Here is a 26950-nt window from a genome sequence, read left to right on the forward strand (position 1 = left end):
ATGCCTGAGGATGATATGAATGGAACTCGGCCTACTGATAAAGTGCAGACCCAGTCTAGGGTCCCTGAACCTGATTGTATTATCCCACATAGAGTTCTACCTGTTCCCACAGACTTGATCAGCTGCCTCGAGGTAATGTTTCTAATACAGAGTTCCACCAGTCAATTAATCTGCTTACTCAGTTGGTGGACTCTCAGTCCCGTCAGTCAGACTGTGTTAGTTTTATTGCTCCTTCTTCTAAGGCCACTCGATTTGGAAAGTTTATGAGGTTGAATCCCCCGACCTTTACAGGCTCTAAGGTTGATAAGGATTCTCAAAGGTTTGTAGATGAAATAGAGAAGATACTCAAGGTAATGCATATCATTGATTCTGAGGGTGTGGAGTTTGCTATATACCACTTAAAGGATGTAGCTTATTAGATGTATAAGGAGTGGGAGCAGTTGAAAGGTGATGATGCAGAGATAGCTTTATGGGATGATTTTTGGGGTGCCTTTTTTGATCATTTCTTTCCTCAGAAGTTAAGGAAAGCTAAGGTTGAGGAGTTTATGAATCTGGAGTAAGGGATAATGAGTGTGAAAAAGTATGTTTTAAAATTTTAGCAGTTGTCTTGTTATGCTCCAGAGATGGTGTCTGCTATAAGGGTGAAGATGAGGAAATTTGACTTTGGGTTGTCCCGTGACTTATATTTGAGTGTAAAGCTGCTATGTTGAATAATGACATAGATATGTCCAGGCTTGTGGTTTATATCCAGCAAGTAGAAGATGAAAAGAAGAGACAGGCAGAGATGGGGGAGAGGCGGAATAAGAAGTTTAGGTTTTCAGAGTAGGGTAGAGGTTAGCTAGCTAGTGGGAGATATGGTAGTCAATAGAGAGAAAAAAATACTTGGGGGAATTTTGGTTCATATTCTTTAGCGAGTACTCTTTATCAAAAGTTGTTCGGTGATCATCATTTTTAGAATATTAGTGGTCTTAAGGCATAGGGTGCCCAATCTCAGGCTAATGGAGCTTAGTCTCCCCCATCATATCCTACTTGTAGATTTTATGGTCAACTTCACTGGGGTTATTATGATGAGAAAAGGAACTTATGCTTCAATAGTGGTCAGTCTAGACATATACAAAGGAACTATCCTGCAACTAAGGTAGCCACTAGACTAATAAGGTTTCGATCACTACTTTTTCAGCTCCAGCGTCAAAGGGTGCTACTTCTAGTACCAAAATTGGCTGAAATCGCCTCTATGCTCTTGCTACCCATCAGGAATTTAAGGTATCTCCTAATTTTGTTACCAATATGTTACAACTTTTCTCTTAAGATGTGTATTGGTTTCTTGATCCGGAGTCTACCCTTTCTTATGTGACCCCTAATGTTGTTATGCATTTTGATTTTGGTACCGAAAGTGTTTTCGACCCCTTTTCTGTGTCTACTCTGGTAGGTTATTCTATAGTTGCTAGAATCATCTATAAGAGCTGCGAGAAAGGATTTTGGCTAAGACTCATGAGTCTAGGTATACAATTCATTCGGGTTCGACAAAGATGTATTATGACTTGAAAAAAATCTATTGGTAGAGCAATATGAAGAAGGATGTGGCAAATTTTGTGGCCAAATGTATGGTCTGTCAGCAGGTGAAGGTTGAACACTTGAGGCCTGGTGGGATGTCTTAAGAGATAAATTTTCCTATGTAGAAGTAGGAAGTGATCAACATAGATTTCGTTATAGGTCTTTTCATGGTCTCGCAAGTATGATTCGATTTGGGTCATTGTGGATAGAATGACTAAATCTAATCACTGCTTTTCTGTGAGGACAAACTACTTTAGAGAGGATTATGCTAAATTTTTCATTCAGGAGATTGTCAAGGTGCATGGAGCACCGATTTCCATTATTTCAAATCGAGGTATGCAATTCTCTTCTTGTTTTCGGCATTCATTTCAGAAAGGTTTGGGGACCAAGATGAACCTTGGCACTGCTTTCCATTCTCAATAAGATAGACAAGAGGAATGGACTATTCAAACTTTGGAGGATATGCTAAGGGTTTGTGTGATTGATTTAGAGATAATTGGGTTGATCACTTACCTCTTATTGAGTTTTTGTATAACAATAGTTACTATTTGAGTATTCAGATGGCTTCTTTTGAGGCTTTATATGGTAAAAGGTATAGGTCACCTATTGAGTGGTTTGAGATTGGTGAGACTAGGTTGTTGTAGTACCCCATACTTTTTCCTAGCTAATTTCATCTCAAGAATGTCTAGTATTAGCTTTTAAATTGAATGATGATTATTCCATGAGTAATTTTAAATATTTTCACTTTTTGTCATGTGGGAAATTCAATAATTTTTCCATTGATATAAGATTCACCCAAATTCGATAACCGGGTCAGAAGTTACGACTATTTCAAGTTTCCATCGTAAAGCAGCGCCATATTGGTCAGTGGCACACTGCGCCACAAGCTAAAATGGCAATTTTCCTTTACCAGTGTCTCAGCGTGATTTTCTCTGTATCGCGCCAAAGTTTCAAGTCGCAAAAGAAGAGGCAACGCGATGGATCCACGTCGCACCATCCCTTAGTTTCCCAATTGTTAAATTTCAGTGACACGGAGCGATAGCACCGCATCGCACCAAGGGTCCAATTCAAGAAATTTTTACTGAAATTACAAGACGCGTCCAGGTTTAAAAGGGTCAATTTCCCACCCCTATTTAAGTCCTTTAACACGTGATTCAGCCACTTTTCACCTAAAATATACTCTCTTCTCTCAAAAACCTCTCAAGAACAACCTAGGGCTTTTCATAGAAGATTAAGAATCAAGAATTTCCTCCATCATTCTTTACGAAATCACGAACCAAGGTATGCATAGTGTTCATTCATGGACTCATTTAGTCCATGAAGCCCAAGAATCCCTTTTCTTAATTCAAGTTTATGAATTTTCTTATGAATTTTATGATTGGGCTGCTCTTGTTCATGTGGATAATGAGAAATTAAATTCTACTCCATGTTGGGTGATAAATTCTATGTGGGTTAAATTATTATAGATATAGATTCATGCAAACCTATGACTAAACCCTTGAATGATGAAATTAGAATTGAACCATGATGTTTAATTATTGTACAATGATGTTTACATGTACCATGCCTACAATATGTTTGATTAAATGCCTAGATGTAGGAAAAGTGCCTAACTAGCATGATACCATGAAATCCCCGTGTATGTACAAGTTTATGCCTATCACGCGTTTGATGAAATACTTCTATAAATATGGCGTGGACTATGGTGTTATTTATATGTTCAAGTAAGTTATGTTTGGTCAGTTTTCTTCCATCAAGTCCTGGGGTACTTGTACTTGAAACATTAGTTGTGTACTTTGAGCCAATGTCATGTTTTCACGATACTCTCAGTCAAGCTATGAATCCTTAGACTTTAGGGAGTCTTATGACTCAAGAAATCTCCATGATCTCATGAACTCAATCAGTTTTCAGATATCAGTAGTATTCCATCAGTCAATGGAATTCAGTGACTCGGCAAATGTTCAGTTCAGTTAAATCATGTTCAGTTTCTATTCAGATGGGAGTAGAAATTGACACCGAGTAAACCCAAGGATGGGGACACACACTATCAGATAAGGGTGTGATCTTTAGAAGTCATCTTTGCATTCTAGAACTATGTAGCCAGCATAGGTTGAGACATCAACACTGTCCGATAAGGGTTGATGAGGTGGATAAGCACTGTCAGATAAGGGCCCCACCATTCTCGTATAGGGGACACTATCAGATGAGGGTTGCCCACAGCCTATCCTTACCAATGGCGTGGTATTGATATCCTTCTAATTGGGGTTACAAATTGGACTCCAACTCAGCCATAATTGTGTATCAGGGGCATGTCGGTTAGATAACTACTTTCCACAGTTTCATGTTACAGAATCAGGACTATCAGATACAGTCAATCAGTCTCAGTAATAGAACTTAGATAATTCTTTAGATTTTAGGATTGTCAGATATAGTCAACTCAGATACAGTACGAAACTCAAATAGTTCCATCAAATTCAATACTGTCAGATATAGTCATTCATGTTATCAGTTATACTCAGATTCAGTAACCATGTTATCACAGTATTAGTGTTAGTTGTTATGTCTCATGTATGTATTCTCACGCTCAAGATAGTTAGTCAGTTATTATTATTGTTCATGCATATAAACCCCATGCATTCAGTCTACCTCATATGCATACCAGTACATTCAAAGTACTAACACATTTGTGCTATGGTGTCTTATACCATAGGTTCAGAGACACGAGCTCCAAAGCTACAGTAGATTCCAGATATCCACAGACAGAGTTAGAAGTAAGTCCTCATTTTTTATGGATATGATTATTTCCCTATTATCTCATTTATTAGTTTATTAGTTGGAGTTAGTTGGGGACATATCCCATTAACTCCTCACTCAAACAGTTCAGTCAGTTAGAGACTTTTTAGACTATTATGTTTTAGACTTCAGTATGTTCAGTTTTGTTTTGGGAATTCTATTACCCCACACAGATGTTATATCATTTAGATCATGTTCAGTATTAAACCTTATGGCATTTCAATGCATGTTTCCACATTATTATGTCATATTATGCAGTGTAAAGGTATAGATATCAGTCATGGGTTAGCTTGTGGTCCTTCGGGGTCATGAGCACCATGTAGCATTCCGAGCACCAGGCTCGAGGCGTTACAGTTGTTTGGCCTTGATTTGGTTCACCAAGTCATGGAAAAGATGAAGGTGATTATAAAAAGACTTAAGACTGCTTAGAGTCTCCAAAGTGTTATGCAGATATGAGGTTAAAAAAGTTGGAGTTTGAAGTAGGTGATTGGGTGTTCTTGAAAATCACTCCTATAAAGGGAGTGATGAGGTTTGGGAAGAAAGGGAAGCTCAATCCCTATTATGTTGGTCTGTATCTAATTTTGAGGAGAGTTGGGAATGTTGCTTATAAGTTAGATTTGATTTCGAGTTTGGGTTCCATTCATCTGGTTTTTCTATGTCGATGTTGAAGAAGTGTCTGGGTGATCCTTCTTTGATTGTCCATGTGGAGAATATCGATATTTCGGACTCCTTGTCTTATGAGAAAGTCCTAATTGAGATCTTAGATAGGCGAGTCTGTAGGTTGGGGACCAGGGATGTAGCTTCGATGAAAGTTCTTTGGAGGAATAAAAAGGTGGAAGAAGCTCTTGGGAAGCTGAAGAGGGCATGAAGTCCAAATATTTGTTCCTATTTCCCATGTTAGATGAAAATTCTTGAGGTATGACTTTTCTTCCCTTTCTTGTGGCCTTTTGAATTTTGTCGTTTGGGTATGTGTGCATTCTTTCTTATTATCGTGCTAATGGGTGTCTTAACTCCTTATTCGGGGACGAATGATACTAGGGGTAATGAAATACCCCAGGTTTTAGCCTCTAAAAATTTCTTGATTTGTTCCATTACTGCCCAAGTAATGACTCACATAACGAGTCGTTATCACTTGTCACAAGTCATAGTGTGCCAATCGTAGTCATAACAGTAAAGTTGCTTGATATTTCTGCCTTGACATGACTAAGACCCCCATGAGTCATAGGATAAGGTCACGAGTTATGGTAAAAGGCTCGAACCATAATAGTGTGGTGCCCAAAGTGGTCTGCTCAGTCTACGAGTAAAGATGCTAAATCATGACCAGTGACCACGAGTCCTTACCTGACCCGTGGAGACTGGGTGCTATATTTCTTGCATGTTTTCATTAAGGGCATTGTGATATTTTCCTCTTATCCCACTATTTCCAATGACTTAAATTTTTGACCCTTTTAACATAAAATCATCAAGTCATAAACTAGTCTCTCCTCTCAAGCTTCTAAGTCAAGAAAAGGCTAGGGTTTCAGGGGATTGATTCTGTAAGCTTCAATTGGTCACTTCTTTTCCAAAATTCTTGGTGTTTCGAGCATGTATCTTTTTTCTAAATAATTTTTATACAATGCATGTATTTAATTATTATCCATATTGTTTTAATTATTGGATTTTGAATGTGGGTTGAGGGGTTTGGAACAGTTATCGTATGAATTAATTTCCCCATGGTTTTGAATTGGTTATTTATGTGTTATCTTGTGATTTTGAACTAAATAAATGCATGGGTGGGGGAATTAGAATGGGGAACATGGGTTTCCCCAAAAATTTGTGGTTTAATGGTTTGGAATTGACTTTACCCCCAACCCGATTTGGCTAATTGGTTTCGAAACATGGATACATGCACAATTGAACTACCATTTGAAATCTTACATTGCATAAAAGGTTAATGGAACTTGCAAAGGCTTTTGGAAGGCCTCGGTGGCCATGGATTGATTTTAAATTGGAAACTTTGGAGTAATTTGGCTAATTGGTTTTTGAATGGCATAATGGAATTGGCTTGCAAGCTTAACTTTATTTGGTATGACAATACCTATGGTAAATGTCTGATCAAAAGACTCCTTGGTTAATGGATGGAAATGTGTAAATAGTTTTAATTTGGACTTAAAGAGGGTTGTGTAGCTTGTCGTAGAAGGTGGAGGTCCTGGAGAGACTGATACTTGAAATGATATTTGTCGGTGTAGGGGTCTTGGTGACCGTGTGTATAGTTCAAACTATATACATACATTTTTTTAATGGTTGGGGTCGTGGATTCCTTAGCCCTTTCTCAGATTTTTCTAGTTCGTGGGCTAACACGCACTGGGACCCTTTCAGCAGGAAAAGTTGAACCCATATAGCCCGTGGGTTCCCTTAGGACAGTTAGAGCTACACAGTCCATGTTAATGATTTTAAAATTCACGCTTAAGCCTTGTTCCCTATCCCGGCACTTTATATATGTATATATGAATATGTGTATATAGTTTTTGAATGGTTTTGGACTAATTTGATTGTGGCATTATTTTATCTCCTCCTTGAGTTATATCCTAGTGCTCAATCCCACTAACTATCTCCAGATGCTGCATCATTTCATGATGTAGGATTCTATAGGTTCTTCGGTAACTTTATGCAGAGTTAAGTGGTTCTGGTTCACCTGTTAGTCAGCTTGAAGTGGTGAGCCTCTATCTTCCGAAAGGACAGATATTTCACTGCTTTCTTTATTTTTTTAGAAATCCCATTGGTTTCTTTTCATACTTTTGGATTTTCTTTTAGCCATGGTCAGGGGCATGTCCCGACCTAACTTGGTATTTCGATTTAAAGGCTTTTGTTGACAAAGTATTGGTGGTGACTGTTATTGACTCTTAGTTCCTATTGAGTTGTCTATCTATCTTTCATATTATGTTGTGCTCAGGTGACTAGGCAAAGGGAGTGGTCTCTGGCCCTCAATGGGCTTGAGATACCAATCATGACTAGGCCCAGGGTCGGATCATGACAGTGGTAGTGTCAACTCTTACCCATGGAACATATATTGTTGTTTGAAAATTCTTGGGTTAAGTCTTGCCTCTAAGACGAGATTTAAAATATCTCATAAATCAAGACACAATGTGGTAGTACTAATTTTTACCCATGAGGTGCAACTTTTTGTTCGGAAGGAATCGAAGGAAAAAATAATAGGAGTTGAGAAAAAAAAAAGAATTAAGAAGAAAAAAGAATAAATCAAAATCAGAGAAAAAGAAACAAGAAAAAAAATAGGAACTCGGAATAGAAAAGGAAAAATAAATAAAGGTTGAGAAAAAAAATGAAGAACGAAAAGACAAAATAAAAAATAAAGAAAAATAAGGTTAAGAAAAAACTTAAATAGAAATGAAAAGAAAACATAAAACCAAAGAAAAATAAAAAGGAGAAGAAATATTTATAAAATAGAAGTTGAGAGGAGAAAAGAAAAAAAGCAGAGGTTGAGAAAAAAAAGATAATAAAAAATCAAAATCAAAATAAAATTAAACATTGAAAAAATAGAAAGATAAATAGGCATGAAAAGTTACTTAAAAATATTTGAGGCATAAAAGGGCAAATAATTATTTGCTCTATAGTAAAAAGGCTAAATACATCATCAATCCCCTCGATTTGGCGTCATCTTTCACTTTAGCACCTCAAATAGACGTTGTTCAGTTTAGACACCTCAATTAGCTTAGGGGTGTGTTATTTTGACACCTTTTACACAATCTGCAAAAATATATGTTATGCATGTATTACACGCGCTATCACGTGTAAAGTGACCAATATGACGTGTAAAGTGACCAATAAGAATAGGACATTTGTCATTTTTTATTTAAATAATTTTTAAATAATTAATTTAAATCAAATAAATATCAATCCCTACCCTCACCTAACTCCCCGCAAAACTGTCTTCTCCAAACACCCCCAATCATCTTCTCCAAGCACCCTACCCCCCCCCCCCCCAACTTACCTACGTACCTGAACTATCTTCTCCAAACACCCCAGTTCCCCCTCCCCCACCCAAATCATCTTCTTCAAACACCTCAGCCCCCACCTCTACCCCACCCCAGATCATCTTCTCCAAACACCCCAGCCCCCCATCCTAAATCATCTTCTCCAAAAATTTCAGCCCCCTCCCCCATACACACAATTTTTGTACATCATTTAGAATGTTATTTCTTTTCAAGCAAATAATAATGTCAAGCATTAATACAATAACATGTCTAGTGTATTTCCATTAAGTGGGAATGTCAAGGAGAGAAGTATTAATTACCCCCCTAAAGTTGTCGCGTTTTATTCATGGTACACCTGAACTTTGAGTCGCCTTAAGTATCCCTCCCTCCCTCCTGAACTTGTTGTTTTAGTACGTTATGTGACCCTTTTTGGCCTACGTGGAAAAATGTGTGGTTTTAAACTCCATCACGCGCGTAATGAAGTTAATTTTTTGCCAAATCAGCATCTTCCAATGGTAAAAACACGAAAAAACTTACTTTTCTTTAATTATTTCAAGAACTTCAAAGCCTCCTCTCTCTTCTCTTCCTATTTATTATTCCTCTTCCTCCATCACTTCTAAAATGTATAAAAAAATTCTTTCAACTGCTTCTATTTTACCTACTTAAATTAGGAGTGTGCATCGATCAATTCGATTTAATTTTTATATTATCGGTTTTATTTATCAGTTTTTAATTTTTAAATACACTAAATCAATAATCAAACCAATAAGATATTTTCTTATCGATTTTTAGTCCTTACCGATTCGATTTTCAATTTAACCGATAAGAAAACACTCGTAAAATAGAAAAAGTAGTAACTAACATGAAAAGAAATTGAAGCTTAGTTGCAACCAAAATCCTACTTACATTTATATATATATGGGGTGTAAAATAATAATTTAGTATAATCTTATTGAGTTATCGGTTTACCCAATAACCCGATAACCCAATAAAAAAATCAAAATCAAACTACTAACCCAATAATTTTTTTTATAAAATTATTAAAAAATCGTTAACCCAATAACGATAAATCAATAACATTTTTATCGGTTCAATTTTTGTACATCCCTAACTTTAAATGCGATTTCTTACTCCATTAAGTATAATAGGAAACGTATTTGTGCATGTGAGTCTCCTCAAAATTCTAATCAAAACAGTAATCGAAAACTACTATGAAACACTAACCGAAAAAATAATCCTATATTTTTAACAAAACAAAAAAACAAATATAAAAAATAATCCTTTTAGATAATAGTTTACTTGACCGATGAAAAATTCAACCTTTCACTATTTCGGAGCAGAGAAAAACTCAAAAATATAATTTTTTTTAAAAGAAAAATCGAATAATTAAGGGTAGAAGTGGGTTATTTTTTTATATAAGATAAATATGAGAAAAGTGGATGGTATTTATCCATGTGGATAGACACATAAGCAGTATTTCCATGTGTATGCTTGTGTTTTACATGATGTGGTCCGTGGGTCAAAAAGGATCACACGATGTACTAAAAGAACAAGTTCGGAGATACTTAAGATGACTCAAAGTTCAGGTGTACCATGAATAAAACGAGACAACTTCAGGGGGTAATTGATACTTCTCTCATTAATGATTGACAAAAATTGTGAAAAAATTTCTTGAAAAAAATAAGCTTAAGATTGACAAAAATGGTGAAAAACTTTTCTTACTCATTCCGCCTACAAAAATCATTTTTTCAACCTCATTCTGCTCTTTTCATTTCCCTTTGTTCTCTTCTTCCTTTCCTTTTCTCATTAATTCATTACGGGTTTCCATTCTTGTTTCCTGATTTTTCCTTTTTTTTGGTTAATTCGATCCTATATTTGTTATATATTGATTTTAATTGGTTAATTCGTACTGGTAAATATTTCTCATAGATCCCTTGTGTCCATAAAGAATGCATCTTCATGAATCCTTAAATGTGTATTCAATTTCTAAATCTCTCTCAATAATTTTCACCATTAAATAAGCTTAAGATTGATAAAAATGGTGGATAAAAATAAAGAAGAAGGTATAAATTAATGGAGATGAGTTAATATTGTGTTTGTGGGTCAACTTCAACGCCACATCAGTCTAAAAAGGGCATCCACGCGCCTTAGGATAAGTGAAATACACACATCATGCCAACTCTGCAAAAGGTGTCAAAAATGACACATTTGTACGCTAGTTGAGGTGCCTAAAGTGAACAATATTCATTTGAGGTGTCAAAGTGAAAGATGGTGTCAAGTTGAGGGATATAACAATGTACTCCGCCTGATAAAAAAAGAAGGAAGACTAGTTTTGTAGGACTTTTCTTAGGGGGGTTAAAAGCAAAATCACCTACTATGAGAGGTATTTATGTAGTTTATCCCTAATGGTATAGGTATTTTTAAGCCCAAAATCACGCAAAGGTATATTTGATCTATATTCAATAGTTAAGCGATATTTTGGACCCTTTTCCATATCTTATTCGCAACAAATTATTTTTTGCAATTTTAGGAGCTAAAATTATGAGAGAATTTAATTTCGGGGCATAATCGATTTTTCAGTTTGCTAAAAACTAGGGGATATTCCTTCTCTCTTAAATTGCTGTAAGTTATAAAATATTACTGTATTTTATAGTAATTAATTAGAAGTATTTATATGAGTGAGAATTAGGAGCATGTTACGTATGTTGATGCAAACAAAGGATATTGACCACTAAAAAACAAATGGAAGTTGCGATATCATTTTAACATTTTTTATCAAATAAACTTGTAAAAAAAAGTTTAGTTGACAATTCTATCAAAATTTTAAAGTCTATTTACTAATTTTTGTTTTTCGATTGAGGAACTTTATGTTGATCATCAAGGAAAGCGGAAGCTGCAGTTTCAATTAGATAATCATTTTCTAAATCTTAACGTTGAAAATCACAAGTCATTGTTAAAATTTTTAAATCATTATCGTTTTTTTAATCTTTAAATACCTTAAAGATGGACCACATACAAAACTCTAAGTATTATTTTTATTAGAATCTCAATCAATATATATATATATATATATATATATAAAGGAGAAACAAGACAAGAATGATGTGGCACCTCTCTATGGCCACCATTTCTATTTATCTTTTTTCTCCTTTTTTTGAACTTTTTCCATCATTTTTTGCATTGATCAATTTGTTTAATAAATAAAAAAATTATTATATTTATTATATCATGAGTTACAAAAATCTCCATCCATTTACATTCTCTATTTAAGTAACAGGTCCCTTCAACTTTCTTCTATTAAATTCTTATGACTTGAACAATCTATATATAGGCAATGGTTTACTTAGAAGACAACATTGAACTTTGTAGCCATGGTTGAACGCAAAAGAAGAAAACTAAAGTTAGTAAGTTTTCAATATATGTGGTTTTGAGCATTGAACACTTTACTTTGTATGATTTAGAATTGATTGAATTTTACAAAATATTTAACGTTAAAGTTAGTAAGTTTTCAATATATGGGATTTTGAACATTGGACATTTTACTTTGTATGATTTAGAATTGATTGAATTTTACTGAATATTTCACATTTATAATCATTTGCTAATCATGCACTCAAGTTCAATGAAGTTCATATTTTCATTTTCTTATTTTGTATCTATAGTTAAATTTATCTTGTGATATTTATTCATGTGTTCATGAATATTCTTTGATAGTAAAATTTATATTTGTGTCATCTTCAGCGTGTTCAAATGAACCTGTTTTAAGGAAAAATGATATGGCGATATTGAGATTAAAGAGTTTTGAAAGAAGAAGATTGAAGGATGTCACACAGAAAATGGAGGTTGTTAACTAGCCTCGCTGCTATTTTTGGCAGAATCATCGGTACTATTGTCATTGCCTATTTCATCTTCGTCCAAAATGATCCATCCAAGTAAAAATACTAGATGTGTGATTCTCTGATTTAAGGTTGTGATGTTTACTCCATCTTTTTCGCAAGATTGTATGCAAATAATTTTAGTGAATATAACAAGCCCTCTGAATTTAAATAAATAGTGGAATATTGTTCAGAAAAGCAAGAAGTATTCTTTGGGTAGAAGAGAAGACAAAAAAGTTATTGTTCTTTGGAAAGAAAAATCAATTGAACAATCTGAACAATTTTTATGTTTATAGTGTAACCTTTTTTCTCTCTCTCTTTACGTCTCAAAATTTTATTGCATTTTTGTTCTACGAGGGTCGATTCGACCAAATCTGAAATACATTAGATGTATATAGATTTGTCATTTTCAAAAATAATGTTTAGAGATTTGAAAACTAACCACACGATCTGTGAGATGGAACTTTTTTCCCTTTAACAAAATAGTAGTGAAATATAGCACAATTCACATATGATGACAATAAGGTGACAAAAGAATTTTCACAAAAAAATGTTTACATAATTGCTCTATGATTTTACTTTTTAACCAAATCCAGTGAAATGAGATATTTACAATTTGAATAAAAAATAAATGCAGCTAGCAGCTGTAAAGTTTTGTTGTTTAGAAATTAAGGGAGGTGATATACATGTTCTTGATTACTTGGATAGTCTAAGACCTCAAGAACATGGTGCATTACCGCGAAGAGGTGGATTCAGAATTTATATTTGATGGATTCAATTTTTAGTTGTTCTTATCATGACTACAAAGTTCAATGTTGTCTTTTGAGTAAACCATTGCCTATATATAAATTGTTCAAGTCATAAGAATTTGATAGAAGAAAGTTGAAGGGATATGTTACTAAAACAGAGAATGTAAATGGATGGAGGTTTTTTCGTAACTCATGAGATATAATTGAATATAATAAATATAATAATTTTATTTATTTATTTAACAAATTGATCAATGCAAAAAATAGTGGGAAAAAATCAAAAGAAAAGAAGAAAAAAGATAAATAGGAATGGTGGAAAATAAAATGGTGTCACATCATCCTTGTCTTGTTTCTCCTTTATAGATATATATTGATATATTGGTTATGGAGGAAATTAAGAGGTTTTTAGATTTTTAATATTTAATTTAACATAAGATAAATTAATAGGATGGAGTAGGAGAAAATGTAAAAAAAGGAGAAAAATGTAAAATAAAAATGAATGAAAAATAATTAAATAAAAAACGGATAAGATGAAAGGACTTATGTAATTCTCTAATTAATAGAAGATGAGAGGACTTATGTAACACAAAAAAATCTTTGATTATGTATAATGTTTACTTATCACTACAATAACTATAAATATTCTTATTTACATTATTAACCCATTATATATGAAACAATAAATAAATAAGATTAGGTAAGACAAGCTTGAATTAAGTATATGATTTACCTCCAATTATGATTTCTAATAAATATTATCATTTATAATACTTGAGTAATATTTATGAAAAAATATTTAAGCATGAATGAAAAGTTGGAGTTCTTACCTGTGAAGTATCTTTCTTCTCAATAATTTATCTTCATTCGATAAAATAGTTCATCAAAATTTTATTATTATAATTTTTTTTATATAAATTCAACAAGGTCTTACACATCGCGTAAAGCGCAAACCTATTCACTATTATATATATATATAAAGGAGAATTGTAGTCCATTCTATGTGGCATATCTAAGAAGCCTACAATGTCATTTATCTTTTTTCTTCCTTTTTTGAGCTTTTTTCTAATTTTTTTTATTTTTTACTCTATTTTTTTAATGTTATAATAATAAATGACTTTATAATTAATACTCCACATACTAATTAAATAGTTTTATTGTTTCAATCACTTAAATTCCTTATTTATGAAGAAAAAAAAAATTGGAAAAGTCTTTAGCAATTTCTATTTATCTTTTTCTATTTATTTTTTTTTAAATGAATGTCTAAATATTTTGGTTAATTCTTTATTCTTCTTCAATAATTAATGTGATTAATTTGTATTAACTTTATCAACAAAATTTATAAACTTTTTGTCTCCCCACATCAAAGATAATCCTCTAATTATGTATATTTTTTATGACATTCAGCCTTTTTCTATCAATTGTAGAGGAGAAGTCATTGCTTCCCTTCATAATCCCTATAAATTTTTAGCTATTTAAGTTATGGAGATTTTTTTTTCATAATTATCTTTCTTTCTTCTTAATCTTTTATACTTATGAGTTATGGAATAATAATTATTGTTGTGCACGTCAACTTTTTCATAATATGCATATGAATTGTATTATTTTAAAATTTTGATCTTATCAATTTTTTTCGTATTGCGATTATGGGTTGTCATGTTTTAAATTTGATCTTCTTTGTTTTTCTTTCAGGTATATGTAAACTCAAGGAAAGTAGTGAAGCTAACAAACAAGTGGAAGATTATTTGTTTTCGTTTTTCTTCCTATTTTGAATTTGTTTCTTCATTTTCCAATAAGTATGAATTTCATGCATTTCATAGTTCTACTCTTTATATGCCTACGTCCTCTATTTCTTTCTTTTTAAGCTTTCACTAATATATGTCTAACTAAATCTTTAATATTTTTAATAATTTATGTGCCTCTTAATTCTAGAATAATTAATATTTAAAGGTAAAGTTGAAAAATAATAATTCATAATCTCTCTTGATTTTTTAAACTGATAAATATTTAGAAGTAGCTATTTTTAGTATATATGACAACAAAGTAACGAAGGGGTTATATAGTCGGGAGTATATAGTCGGTTCTCTTTATATATATAGACACTTTTTAATTTTATGATAAATATTATAATTAACATCTACTACACCATATATTTTTCTTATTTATTTTTAAATTTAATAAGATGATATATGTTCTTATATATGTGTATATGTTATAATTGTGGTATATAGCATGATTCATTCATTTTTACTATTCTCACTACTTTTCCTTTGATTCAATTCACTTCAACTTCACTTAGGTGACATATCAAGAAAGCCAAAAAAAAATTATATTTATTTATTCAGTCTCTTGTGTCTATACCTTTTATTTTGCTTATCATCATTTTTTTTTGTATTATTTTCAATAAATTTAAATTTTTTGTATTTGTAAGAAATTTTTTTTCAGACTATGGTGAACAAGTACACTAATCAATATATATATAAATAAATAAAGGAGACTCTAAGACAATCCTATGTGGCATGTCTTAGAGGCCTCCATTCTCATTTATATTTTTTCTCCTTTTTTTGAATTTTATTCTTCATTCTTTCACTAATTAATTTGTTTATTAATTAAAGAAAAACTCTATCATATTTACTATATGTAGTTATATTCATAAGTTATAAAAAATTTTCATCTATCTGTATTCTCCACTTAAATAACATGTCTTCTCAACTTCATTTTGCTTAGTTCTTATGAATTAATCAATCTATAAATATCATTCATCTATGGAATTATTGGATACTCATTTTCATTTTCTCCTTCTTTTCTTTAATAGTATTTTTTGCCTTTTTTTTTTACATTTTTTTCATGTGATAATATGGTAATCATCATTTTGATGAAGATTATTAAATATTCTTTAGAATTTCTTCTTGTACAATAATAGTCAAAAATACACAAGTTTATCAAAATTAAGAAGCAAGTTTGATATTGGTATAAATTCATCAAAGAGAGAATTAATTTAATTTGATACAAGTTTATCATGATAAAGAAGAAAGTTCAATGGTCTTTGAAGATTCATTAACATAGCTTATGTCTTGGAAGATTCACCAAGAGAGATTATCAACTTAATTAGTATGACGAAGTATAGAAGTTTGAATGATCTCTCTATATATATATATGTATGTGTGTGTAAATAGATAGATAGATATATAGATACATACATTTTTATTGCTTAATTTAGTATTTTCAATTAGCTATTTCGTCAAATGCAAGAAATGCACTCTTCAAGAACAAGACTTTATTACAAAGTTTAACGCTATGTGGGCAACGAAAAATATTTTCAACTTATTGCTTTGTTGATAACATAGAACTTATTGGCTCGTAGTTTTTTGACCAATGATTCATTATTTTTGGCTCTTTTCTTTAATTTTTAGATCTTCTTTTTGTTCGATTATCTCTAATTCGAACTATATATTACTCGACTTTCATAATTAAGCATCCTAGTTTAGTATTTCTTTTTCTTCAAGTATCAACAATTAAAAAAAAAAATAACATCTCACAACCTAACTTGAAAATATGTCAACTAATACAAAAGTATATATATATATATATATATATATATATATATATATATATATATACATATTATTTTATTTTGGCCAAAAGAATTCATTTGTATAAAGAACCTATTGTCAAAATGACCTAACAAAAGTCTCACAACATGGCAGATTTGTTTTTTGATCTTTAAGAGAAAAAATGTTTGATTAGAAATTTTAAATTTAAAAATTAAGTTTTTAATTAAAAATAAAAATAAAAAAATCAAGAGAATTAGAGTGAATAGTGAAAAGAAGAAAAATAGTGAAAAAAAAGTCAAAAAGAATAATTTTTTTAATGATCAATAAATTTTGATCCACATTCATTGCTCAATTAAAGAGAAAGTGGAAGGTGAGATGACACTTTTCAAAGCTAGGATTTATTTATTTTTTTCATTTATTTATATTTTTTTTCTATTATATTTGTTACTTCTCTTTCTCAATTGTTGAATTTAAATGGTTTTTTCTTTGCTTTTATTGTCGATTGATGATGTAAGTTTCAAAGTGAAAAGTTGTATTTATATTTTACTCCTACATTAAATTAAAATATTATAAAATACTAATTAAATATAGATAGTAATCATATCATATTAAACTAAATACTAAATAAAGTATTTACTGAAACTAATATAAATTTAAATGTTAATCTATTCAAATGGTCATATGTGCCTTTAGGCTTCTACAAAAGTAGTTATATTTTCTCGTACATTTATTTATTTTACATTTAAAGTCATAAAGTTTTAAAATATAATGAATATAAATATCAATTATAATGAAACAATTGTTATTTATCATGAAAAGGTTTGTTTACTCTTTCAATTTTTAATACAAGTTCAATGTGTGCTATGTCTCTTAACTGCTCGCCCCTTTATCTTTTTTTGGTTCCTTTTATGTTATTTTCTTTTTTTTTTTTCTCATTAAACTTCTTTAATTTAAGTTTTTATAAATTTTTAATTGAAGTAAATCTATATTTTCATTTAGGTTCAAATTAGTTAGTTTTGACTTTATTGAAGGTTTGCTAACAACTAAATAAAGTTCATAATTTACATTTGTTGGTTAAAATTATGAATTAATTTTAAACATTCAAATGCACCCCTTATTTGATGCTTTTTATCATACTTAAAAAGATTTATTTATAGTTGTTGCATTGCATTTTTCATTGCACACATATTTTTATAGAATTTTAATCGTTTTTATGAATCTACAAAAATTTACTTCGTGAAACACACGTACAATGTACGTGTCTAAAGACTAATTAAATATAATCTAAAATAGTTATCTACTATATGCAATAAAGACTAATTATATCATTGTTTCACCCACATAGTATCAATACTCATTTATATAGTATGCCTAGATAGTTTTTTTTTTAAATATAATTAATCACTCATAATTAAATGCACAATTCATTTGTCCTGCCTATTTATATTTCAGTATATCTTCATATAATTTTGGGATCTCATTGTGTGTTATTTTTTTTCTCTTTTGTTTACTTTCTTTCTTTTTATTTTATTTTATATCTTTAATTTCTAAGTGTATTAGCATCATCTTATAAAAGGATTGATGTACATGAAGTTAGATATCCTTTCATTAAATCGGAAGACTTCATTAGTTTTGATATCCTTTCATGTCACATAGAACACTTTGTTTTTTAAAAAGTTTTATGTAGTTTGTTTCATTAGTTTCATAAACGTGGTGTATAAAACACATAGACCCAACTTTGTAACTATGGCAGAGGAGGAAAGAGAAGTAGATAGGTGCTAATATCATTGTTATGTTTTCTTCTAAATATATTGCACAATTTTTAAAGTATTTTTTTAACATTTTCTAACTTTTCTAAACTTCTCAAATGAGTGGGGGGGGGAAGATCCTTTTTACGTGAGCAACAATCAACAATGAAAGGTTGAAGGATAACAATATTTGTTATTTATAGCCCCTTTCTTAGTGAAATAGAACTTGCAATCTTTCTTGCTGAGATAGAACTTTCAAACTCGAATCAATGCTAATTTTTATTATATCGAATTCTTTAAATTATGGATAACTAGAACTAACACTAAAACATAATTATGAAATAATTGGTGACATAACTAATTACGAAGTACAAAACAATAACTAAAATTTTTTATTTTAATTTGTATTCATTGATCTTAATTTTTTTAAATTCTTATCTCATCTTTATTTCATTTAAATATATAAAAGAAAATTTTAGAGAAACGAAAATTCTATTATCCAACAAAATACATATATACAAGGAAGATTTTGTAATTTAATTAACTATATACAATTAATTATCACAGGATAAGATAAAAACAAATAATTTTCTTTATAATAATCTGCGATAATATGTATTATTAATATAAATTTACTAATGTTATTTATAAGCGCGGCTATTATCACTAGTTGCTTTATAATTATGTATATTCATTGCTCATTTAAAAAGAAAATGCATTTAAGAACATTAAAGAATTATTAGTTTAAAAGCCTTTTCTCATCCTACTAATTTAATCCGATTAAACTTAATTCTAAAGATGCAAAAATAAAAATGATAAAAAAAATTGATTTTTTTTTTATTGAAAACATGCAAAATCTTAAATTTAATATCATACTATAAAATTTAAAATCCGTAAAAATTCAAAGGTCACACGCAACAAAAGAAACGTCTTGATATTAATCAATATTATTAATAATTAACAATTAATGGTAAAATGAATAAGAAGAATGACACTTGGCAACTGCATGTATATAATGGGTCTTGGGTGTTCATGTTTTTATTTGTGTATTCAAGTTTCTCTGTGTGTGTATATTTATTATAAATTATATATTGGAGTCTCGAATCCTCCTATTAGGTTGTATTTCCTCCAATTCTAATAAATGGTATGCTTAATTTTTTTGGTATGAATATTTTATTTGTTGAACTTTTTATAATTGTCTTCAGATTTTTCTCTGTTTGTTACTATCTTTTTTAGTTTCAATTAACATAGCTTTATCTGCAGATTTTTCTATTTCTTCTTCTCTCTCTTTGTTTCTATATTTAGTGTGTGGTGTTGCTTTCTATATTTTGTTTATAATTATTTTTTTAGTATTTATTTTAGGTTTGTTGTTTTTTTGTAAATTAAATTTTACATGTTTGTTAACTAAACATTACTCCCTCCGTTTCATAATAAATGAATTGTTGGATTTTGGCACACAGATTAAGAAAAAAGCATTAAAGACATAAATTTAACACAACTTTTCATTTTTACCCCCCAAAAAAAAAGTTGACCTTGTAATACCTTTTCAAAAGTTAATTGATTGTCAAATCATAAGGGTAAATTTGGAAAAAAAATTCAATGATTCACTTATTTTGAAACACCAATAAATACCCCAACAATTCATTTATTTTGAAACGGAAGGAGTATCATTTAGAGATAGCAAGAAAGAAACTTGTCTTTGAGATTTTTTTTCGATATCCTATTTATTGGTCGACATTCATATTGTAGACCGACTAATCTTGATTTGCGCTGAAACGTTTCATCATGGAGATAAAATACTCCCTATCAAAAGCTATCTCATACTCAAGACTCGAACTTCAAATCTCTGGTTAAGAATGGAGGAACTTACTACTCCACCAGAACCTTTGATTGTGAAGTTGACCAACCTGACGAAGTTGCTTTTTCTCACATCATGCATGCCAAACAACCGTTAAAGTGAACATTTACTATTTTTTTTATGATGTTTCTCTGTATTTAAAGTTTCTATAATACTCCCTTTTGTTTTATGTTTGGGTACTTGAACTAAGAAATTTTATTTTAAAAATTAAGGACTTTTGTCTAAAATATCCTCAACTAAATATTGTGTACATCATAAGACTTGCAGGTTGAATTAGAAATGTTTTTGGAGCAAATTGGTGAAAAAGAATTAAATATATTGATTTTATTTTAGTTCATTATTTAGAAGCTAATTCATTTTTGATAGCAATCAAAAGTGAAAATAACAGTGAAAATTAAGATCAACAATGAATTTCATTAGGCCGAATACATAGGTGACTTCTTAAATTGGTCTGAATTTTTTATTTAGATCCCCAAATTAAAAGTTGTACTATCTATCAAATAATACTTGAACTGAAATCAAATAATGTCTATTGAACTCACATTATTTTCTTTTAACTAACTCAAAAAAACAAAATTTAATCAACTCATAGAATCAAAATCATGAAGGGTGCTTTTAAAAAATTAACTAATTTATTTTAAAATTGCGCGAAGCGCGAGAAATTTCACTAGTTGACATATTATGCCAACAACATTGAGTTGCTGCACATTATCTCAAGACAAATTAATACATATAATATTATAAATTAATATTAAAATGCCTAAAACCCATAAGAAAGTACGAATAACTATCAATCTACTAATTAAACTTTTTCAAAATAACAAATCCTTCTTAGTATAAAGAATATACTCTTGGTATGTGTTTGGTATGTTGGAAAATATTTTCTAAACTTTTTTTTTTCCATGTTTGGTTGATCTAAAGGTATTTTTCTAAAGATTTTTTAAAAAAAAAAAAAAAGAGGAAATGGACTTTTCTAGTAAAAAATAAAATAAGTTTTACAAATGACATTTTAAATTTCTTATCTCATCCACATCCACACAACACAACACCACCAACCCATTCATTGAACCACCCCCCCCCCCCCCCCCCCCCCCCCAAAATGCCACTCCCCATCCTATTTTCATAATATTTCATTATTTTGCTAGATTATATATAAATATTTTAAAAATTAATATATTTTTTCTTACTTACAAATATCAGCATAAAATAAATTAAGTAAGAAACTCACCTGTTTTAAAAAATAGTAAACTTTATGATTTTTTTTCTTCATACCAAACATACTCTTATGCTTATGGAAAAATCACATAGATAGATATACACTTTAAGAGTAAATATTACAAAAATCTACCACTAGTTTTTTTTATTTACAAAATCTAGTTTTATTTACAAAATCTACCAACTATTCAGTTTCTTTTTTTTTTTCTGTAAAAAATTTAATCAAAAAATCCTTTCTCTTCTTTCTTTTTTATCTCCTCTCTTCTTTCTTGATTGAAAATCCTAATAACAAGGGTATTTGAAAATCAAGGGTAGTAAAAAGTTTTTAGTTGACCCATACCAAACCCCTTTCTAGTATAGCCTCACTTTGATAATAATAACAATAACGTGCATGAAAATTCAAGAATCCACTTTTCTTCCTATTAGGGATTCATGACAATTCAACGATTCCCATGGGCAGATGAATCACCGGGTAGTTCAATTGGATCGTCATCTTCAATTTCAAACGTATCCAATAGAAAATGGTGCAATTTGTTACCTCTCTTCGTTGCCCTTGTTTTTATTATAGAAATTTCTTTTCTGGGTAAACTTTACGTGGCTAAAAAAGCCAGTTCTTGGAGGCCATTTTTTGGGGATTTGTTCACAGCAACACACACACACACACAGAGATTGGGGGAAGAGAGAAACACGGAGAGAACCTGAGAGAGAGAAGGTGAACGTGAGAGAAAGAAGGAAAATACGGGTGACGTATCACTGTTCTGGCGATTAGCGCTGGAATCGATCTCTGTCAGAGGTTATTTTATGGTGCATGAATTGTATAGAAATTGGTGTATCATGATGTGTGAATTGTATAGAAATTGGTGTATGAGTTGTATAGAAATTGGTGTATTACCAGCTTTATGGTGTTTGAATTGTATAGAAATTGGTGTTTTACCAGCTTTATGGTGTCTGAATTGTATAGAAATTGGTGTATCAACAGCTTTATGGTGTCTAAAAAGTATAAAAATTGGTGTATCAATAATTTTATAATTTTTGAAATAGTTAGAAATTGATATATTTATAATTTTATGGTGTCTGAATTATATAGAGATTAGTATATCATTAATTTTATTTTAAGGTGTATTAGAAATTGGTGTATCAATAATTTTATATTGTTTAAACTCTTTAGAAATAGGTGTATTAATAATAATAATTTTATAGTGTCTAAAATGTATAGAAATTGGTGTATCAATAATTTTATGGTGTCTAATATGTATAGAAATTGATCTATTTTTACGGTGTTTGATCGATATAGAAATAAATGTATATAAAAATAAGTGTACCAATAATTTTATGGCGTATGAAATTTGTATAGGATGTGGTTTGAATCAACCGGAGAATTTACAACATTAATGATGTTTTCTCCTAAAAAATATTAAAAATTAAGGTCAATTGAATTAAATAAATTAAATCTGAAAACATTAAACAAATATCAAATAAATGTAGTGTTTTTCCCTTGTCTTATTTATTATTTTTTAAAAAAATTGATGAAAAACAAAATAGGAGAATTTATAGGGTAAAATATCAATTATTAAGTTGCCCCCTTAAATCATGCTATTTTATTTATTGTATTTTATTTTTTCTTTTGCCTTATTTGGTAGATTTTGTTATATTTCTATTGTTATATTTTGTAAAACAGAAAATATGGGTAATTTTTATAATATTGACTCTTAAAGTGTATATTTATGTGATTTGCCCTACTCTTATTTATATGACTAGCTAGCTATGTTCATGCTACACACGAGGCCAATATTGATGCTTGAAAATTCTAAAATATGCATAATTCTATCATTTATAATTGAGAATCTCCGATTTAGTAGATAAATTTTTAGATATGCATACATTGTTTTTTTTCAGATCAATGAAATTCATATAAAAATACTTTAAATTATTAATTATTGTGTATAATATGTTTAACATAAATTTCAAATGTAATAATGAATCAAAATTAAGACAAATAAATTAAAATGGAGAGGATTAAAAAAAATTTAAAAAGAAATTATATTTTAATTTATTAATTATTATAATTTGTAATACTTTTAATATTTTTTAATAATCCTAAATTTACGTAATTTAACATATATAAAATGTGTGGATCTCAGAGCATCACCCATCAAAAAGTACCACAAACAATAATTAGAAGAGTAAATTCCCTAGATGGTCACCCATATTTGGGAAATTGCCTACAAATATCATTTTTGTTTTATTTAGGACAATAATATCACTCAATTCTTTCTATTTTTCTTAAAGTATACTTAATACCTCAAAAACCTCCTCTCTCCAATTTGAAATTCCATGTCATTAAATTTTATTTTTTTTGATAAATAGATCTATTTAACTTATCAAACTTATTTAATTAAAGTTTTATCCTAATTTTTTTTTTAAATGCACACGATATAATAATCATTGAAGATTAATTTAATTACACGAAAAGCTTGAATTATTTTATTTGATATGTACTTTTCAAAGTTTCTTTTATTAACTTATTTATTTCAGCACTTAATAATATTTAAAACTCAAGTACTTATAAAATTTGTTACTCATTTAATTTTTTTTATTATTTTATATATTAAAGATTCTTAAAATCTAAAAGAAATAAAACGACGAATTTCATATTTTAGACATTAAATTTGTTATTTACATGAGAATAAAAGAATAGAATCTACTTTTTGGAATTATACAAAAGATTTTATAGATTAATATAATCCAAAGATATTATTTCCTTCAAATATAGAGTAATAGAAAATAAAATAATATAATTTATTATTTAAAAGTATTTATGGCAAATTTACGATTTTTTTGTTGCCAAACAAAATTCAATAAAAAATTTTTAATATGTATTATTACCAGAAAATTTTAATTTGGACATAGATTACTTGCAATTTTTATGCAAGATCATTTTTGGTAAATATATAGTGAAAAAAATGATTTTTTTGCAGATTTTTTACGAGGAATTGCCCATAAATAAATCATTAAATTCGTAAGATAAGCATAAATTTATTAAAAAAATATTATTTTTAATTTAGTTTCTTCACTCTTTTTGTGATCATTATATTTATATGTTATTTTATTATACAATTAAACACTAATTTATATCCGTACTTCATTCTAAATCCATCAAAAGCAAAGAATAATTGATGTACTAATATTTTAAAAATTCATTTGTAATAGTACTGAAGAAGATATCATTTTGTTAATATTTCTTAAAAAGTTTAATTTGTTTCAAGACTACATAATTTTTCTTTCCTTCAAAAAAAGGAGATTTTATTCTTTTATTCTCATATAAATAGCAAACTTAATGTCTAAAATATGAAATCCATCGTTTTATTTCTTTTATATTTAAGAATTTTTAGTATATAAAATAAACCACAAAAAAAAATATTGTGTCAATTCGTATAAGTACTTGTCTTTTAAAACTATTATTAAGTGGTGAATAAATAAGTAAATAAAAGAAACGTTGAAGATTACATATCAAATAAAATAAACTAGGCTTTTGGTGTAATTAGATTAATCTTTAATAATTAATATATCATTTGTAATTTTTTAAAAAAAGAATTAGGACAAAACTTTCATTAAATAAGTTTGATAAGTTATACATTTATCCAAAAAAAAAAAATTAATGATTCCAAGTAGGAGAGAGAAAGATTTTGAGATGATAAGTATATTTAAAGGAAAAAAGAAAAAATTAGATGATATTCTTATCCTAAATAAAATAAAAGTGATATTTATAGACAATTTCTCATCAATGAACATTTAGGAATTTACTCATAATTAGAAGGTACTAATTTATTAGGCCATGTGCCCAAGAGTGAAGGCTCCTTTTTTATATACTCCCTCCGTTTCCATCAAAAAAGTACCTCGGTTAGGCCACGTGCCCAAGAGTGAAGGATCCTTTTTTATATACTCTATTCATTAAAAAAAAAATGATCTACTTTTCTTTTTAATTCATCTTAAAAAAAAATATTTTTTTTATTTTTTGACAATACTTTAATTTTCACTTTCCACATGACATGTTTAGGATCATAAAATTAAATGACACTTTGATACATTTGACATAACTTTAATTTATGATCATAAAATTTAAATATCTTTTTTATTTTCTTAAAATTTTGTATCAAGTCAAAGTAAATCATTCTTTTTTAAACAGGAAGAGTATTTTAAAAAATACAATGTTGGTCATATTTTGCCAAAAAAATATATGAACTAATAGTGAAATAAATTTGAAGATGAAGGGTAAAAAATACTATAATATGAGACCCATCATACTAGTACAGTGGTATTTAGAATAAACGAAAAATACATTTGTTTATTATCAACTAGGGAATCAATCTATGCTTCGTGCTATTATTAAAATTTTATTAATTTAAATTAAATAAAGGATCCTCATGGTCTCTTTACAAATATATAGTTTTTAAAAAATAAAATATCTTTTTAATAATATACTTTGAGACTTTTACTTATAAAAAATATTATCATGTTTTTTTTTTATTGAGAAAATGGCTAAAAGAGCCCCCAACCTTTATCCCAAATCTCAACTACACACTTATACTTTGCGGGGGTCCTATGACCCCCTTGAACATTTTAAAAATGAAATTGTTACCCCCCAAAAACTCACACCCAGATGTGTAATGGAAAGTGAGCAACACGCACCTGTCATGTCATGCCATGTAATTTTCACGTAATATTATATTTTTATATTAAAAAAATTAATTATTATTTTTTAATATATATATATATATATATATTTTTTTTTTCTTTCTCTACATCTTGAATAACCTAATATACCTTCTATCTTCTCTCTAACTTTTGGCCCCTCAATCTACGGTCGTCTCTCAGAGCTCCGATTGACGGAGCTCCAATGGATACTACGAAAAATCAACAATTTTCGTTTTTTAGAAATTAAAAAAGAAGTATTATTCATTGTTAGTTTTTTGTGCTTAAATTTCTGTATTTTGGAACAGTGTCATATAAAACATTGATACCCACATCAGATTATTTGTCTTTTATATTTCTTGTTCATTTTGTGTTCAGTTTTTGAATTCAATAAGAGATTTTTGGATTTTGTTTTCATGGATTGTGTTGAATCCCTGAAGTATTTGAGTTTGAATGCTGATTTGGAATTTGGGGTTTTTGGCGTTTGGGTAGCTTGGACAATTGTATAAAGTTTTGGAGTTGTTGTTGTTTGATTTGGGATTGAGAGTTTTGCAATTTAGTTGGTATTGTAAGGATTGGAATCATTTTTTTTGTGATTCTTGTGGGAAATCAAGTGAATTGAGAAATGAGTGTTGTTCTAAAAATGATTTTGATGAAAAATGTAGTGAAAAGATGAAGTCTTGTAAGATTGGGTTGTTGATGAATTCGAACTTAGAAGAGGAAAAAAATGATGGTTTATTGAAATTGGATGATGAAAAGGAAGAGTTTGAATAAGAGTGTAATGATGAAGACAAAGTGTTTGATATTTTGTCATTGAGAAAAATAGTAAAGATGGAAAGGCGGAGAGCAATGTTGCTTGTTTGGAAGATAAATACAGATGAGGAAGATAAAGAGATTGGCCATGGTAGTCATTGAAGAGTTGTTGAAGCTTTTTATGAGAGTAT

The 26950-nt window shown here is 29.4% G+C and overlaps 1 pseudogene; it reads left to right on the plus strand.

Annotated features, from left to right (window-relative positions):
- Positions 1 to 26950, plus strand: LOC124888860 (annotated as a pseudogene).

The sequence above is a fragment of the Capsicum annuum genome, chromosome 11, assembly GCF_002878395.1.
Source record: "Capsicum annuum cultivar UCD-10X-F1 chromosome 11, UCD10Xv1.1, whole genome shotgun sequence".
NCBI classification, from domain to species: Eukaryota; Viridiplantae; Streptophyta; class Magnoliopsida; order Solanales; family Solanaceae; genus Capsicum; species Capsicum annuum.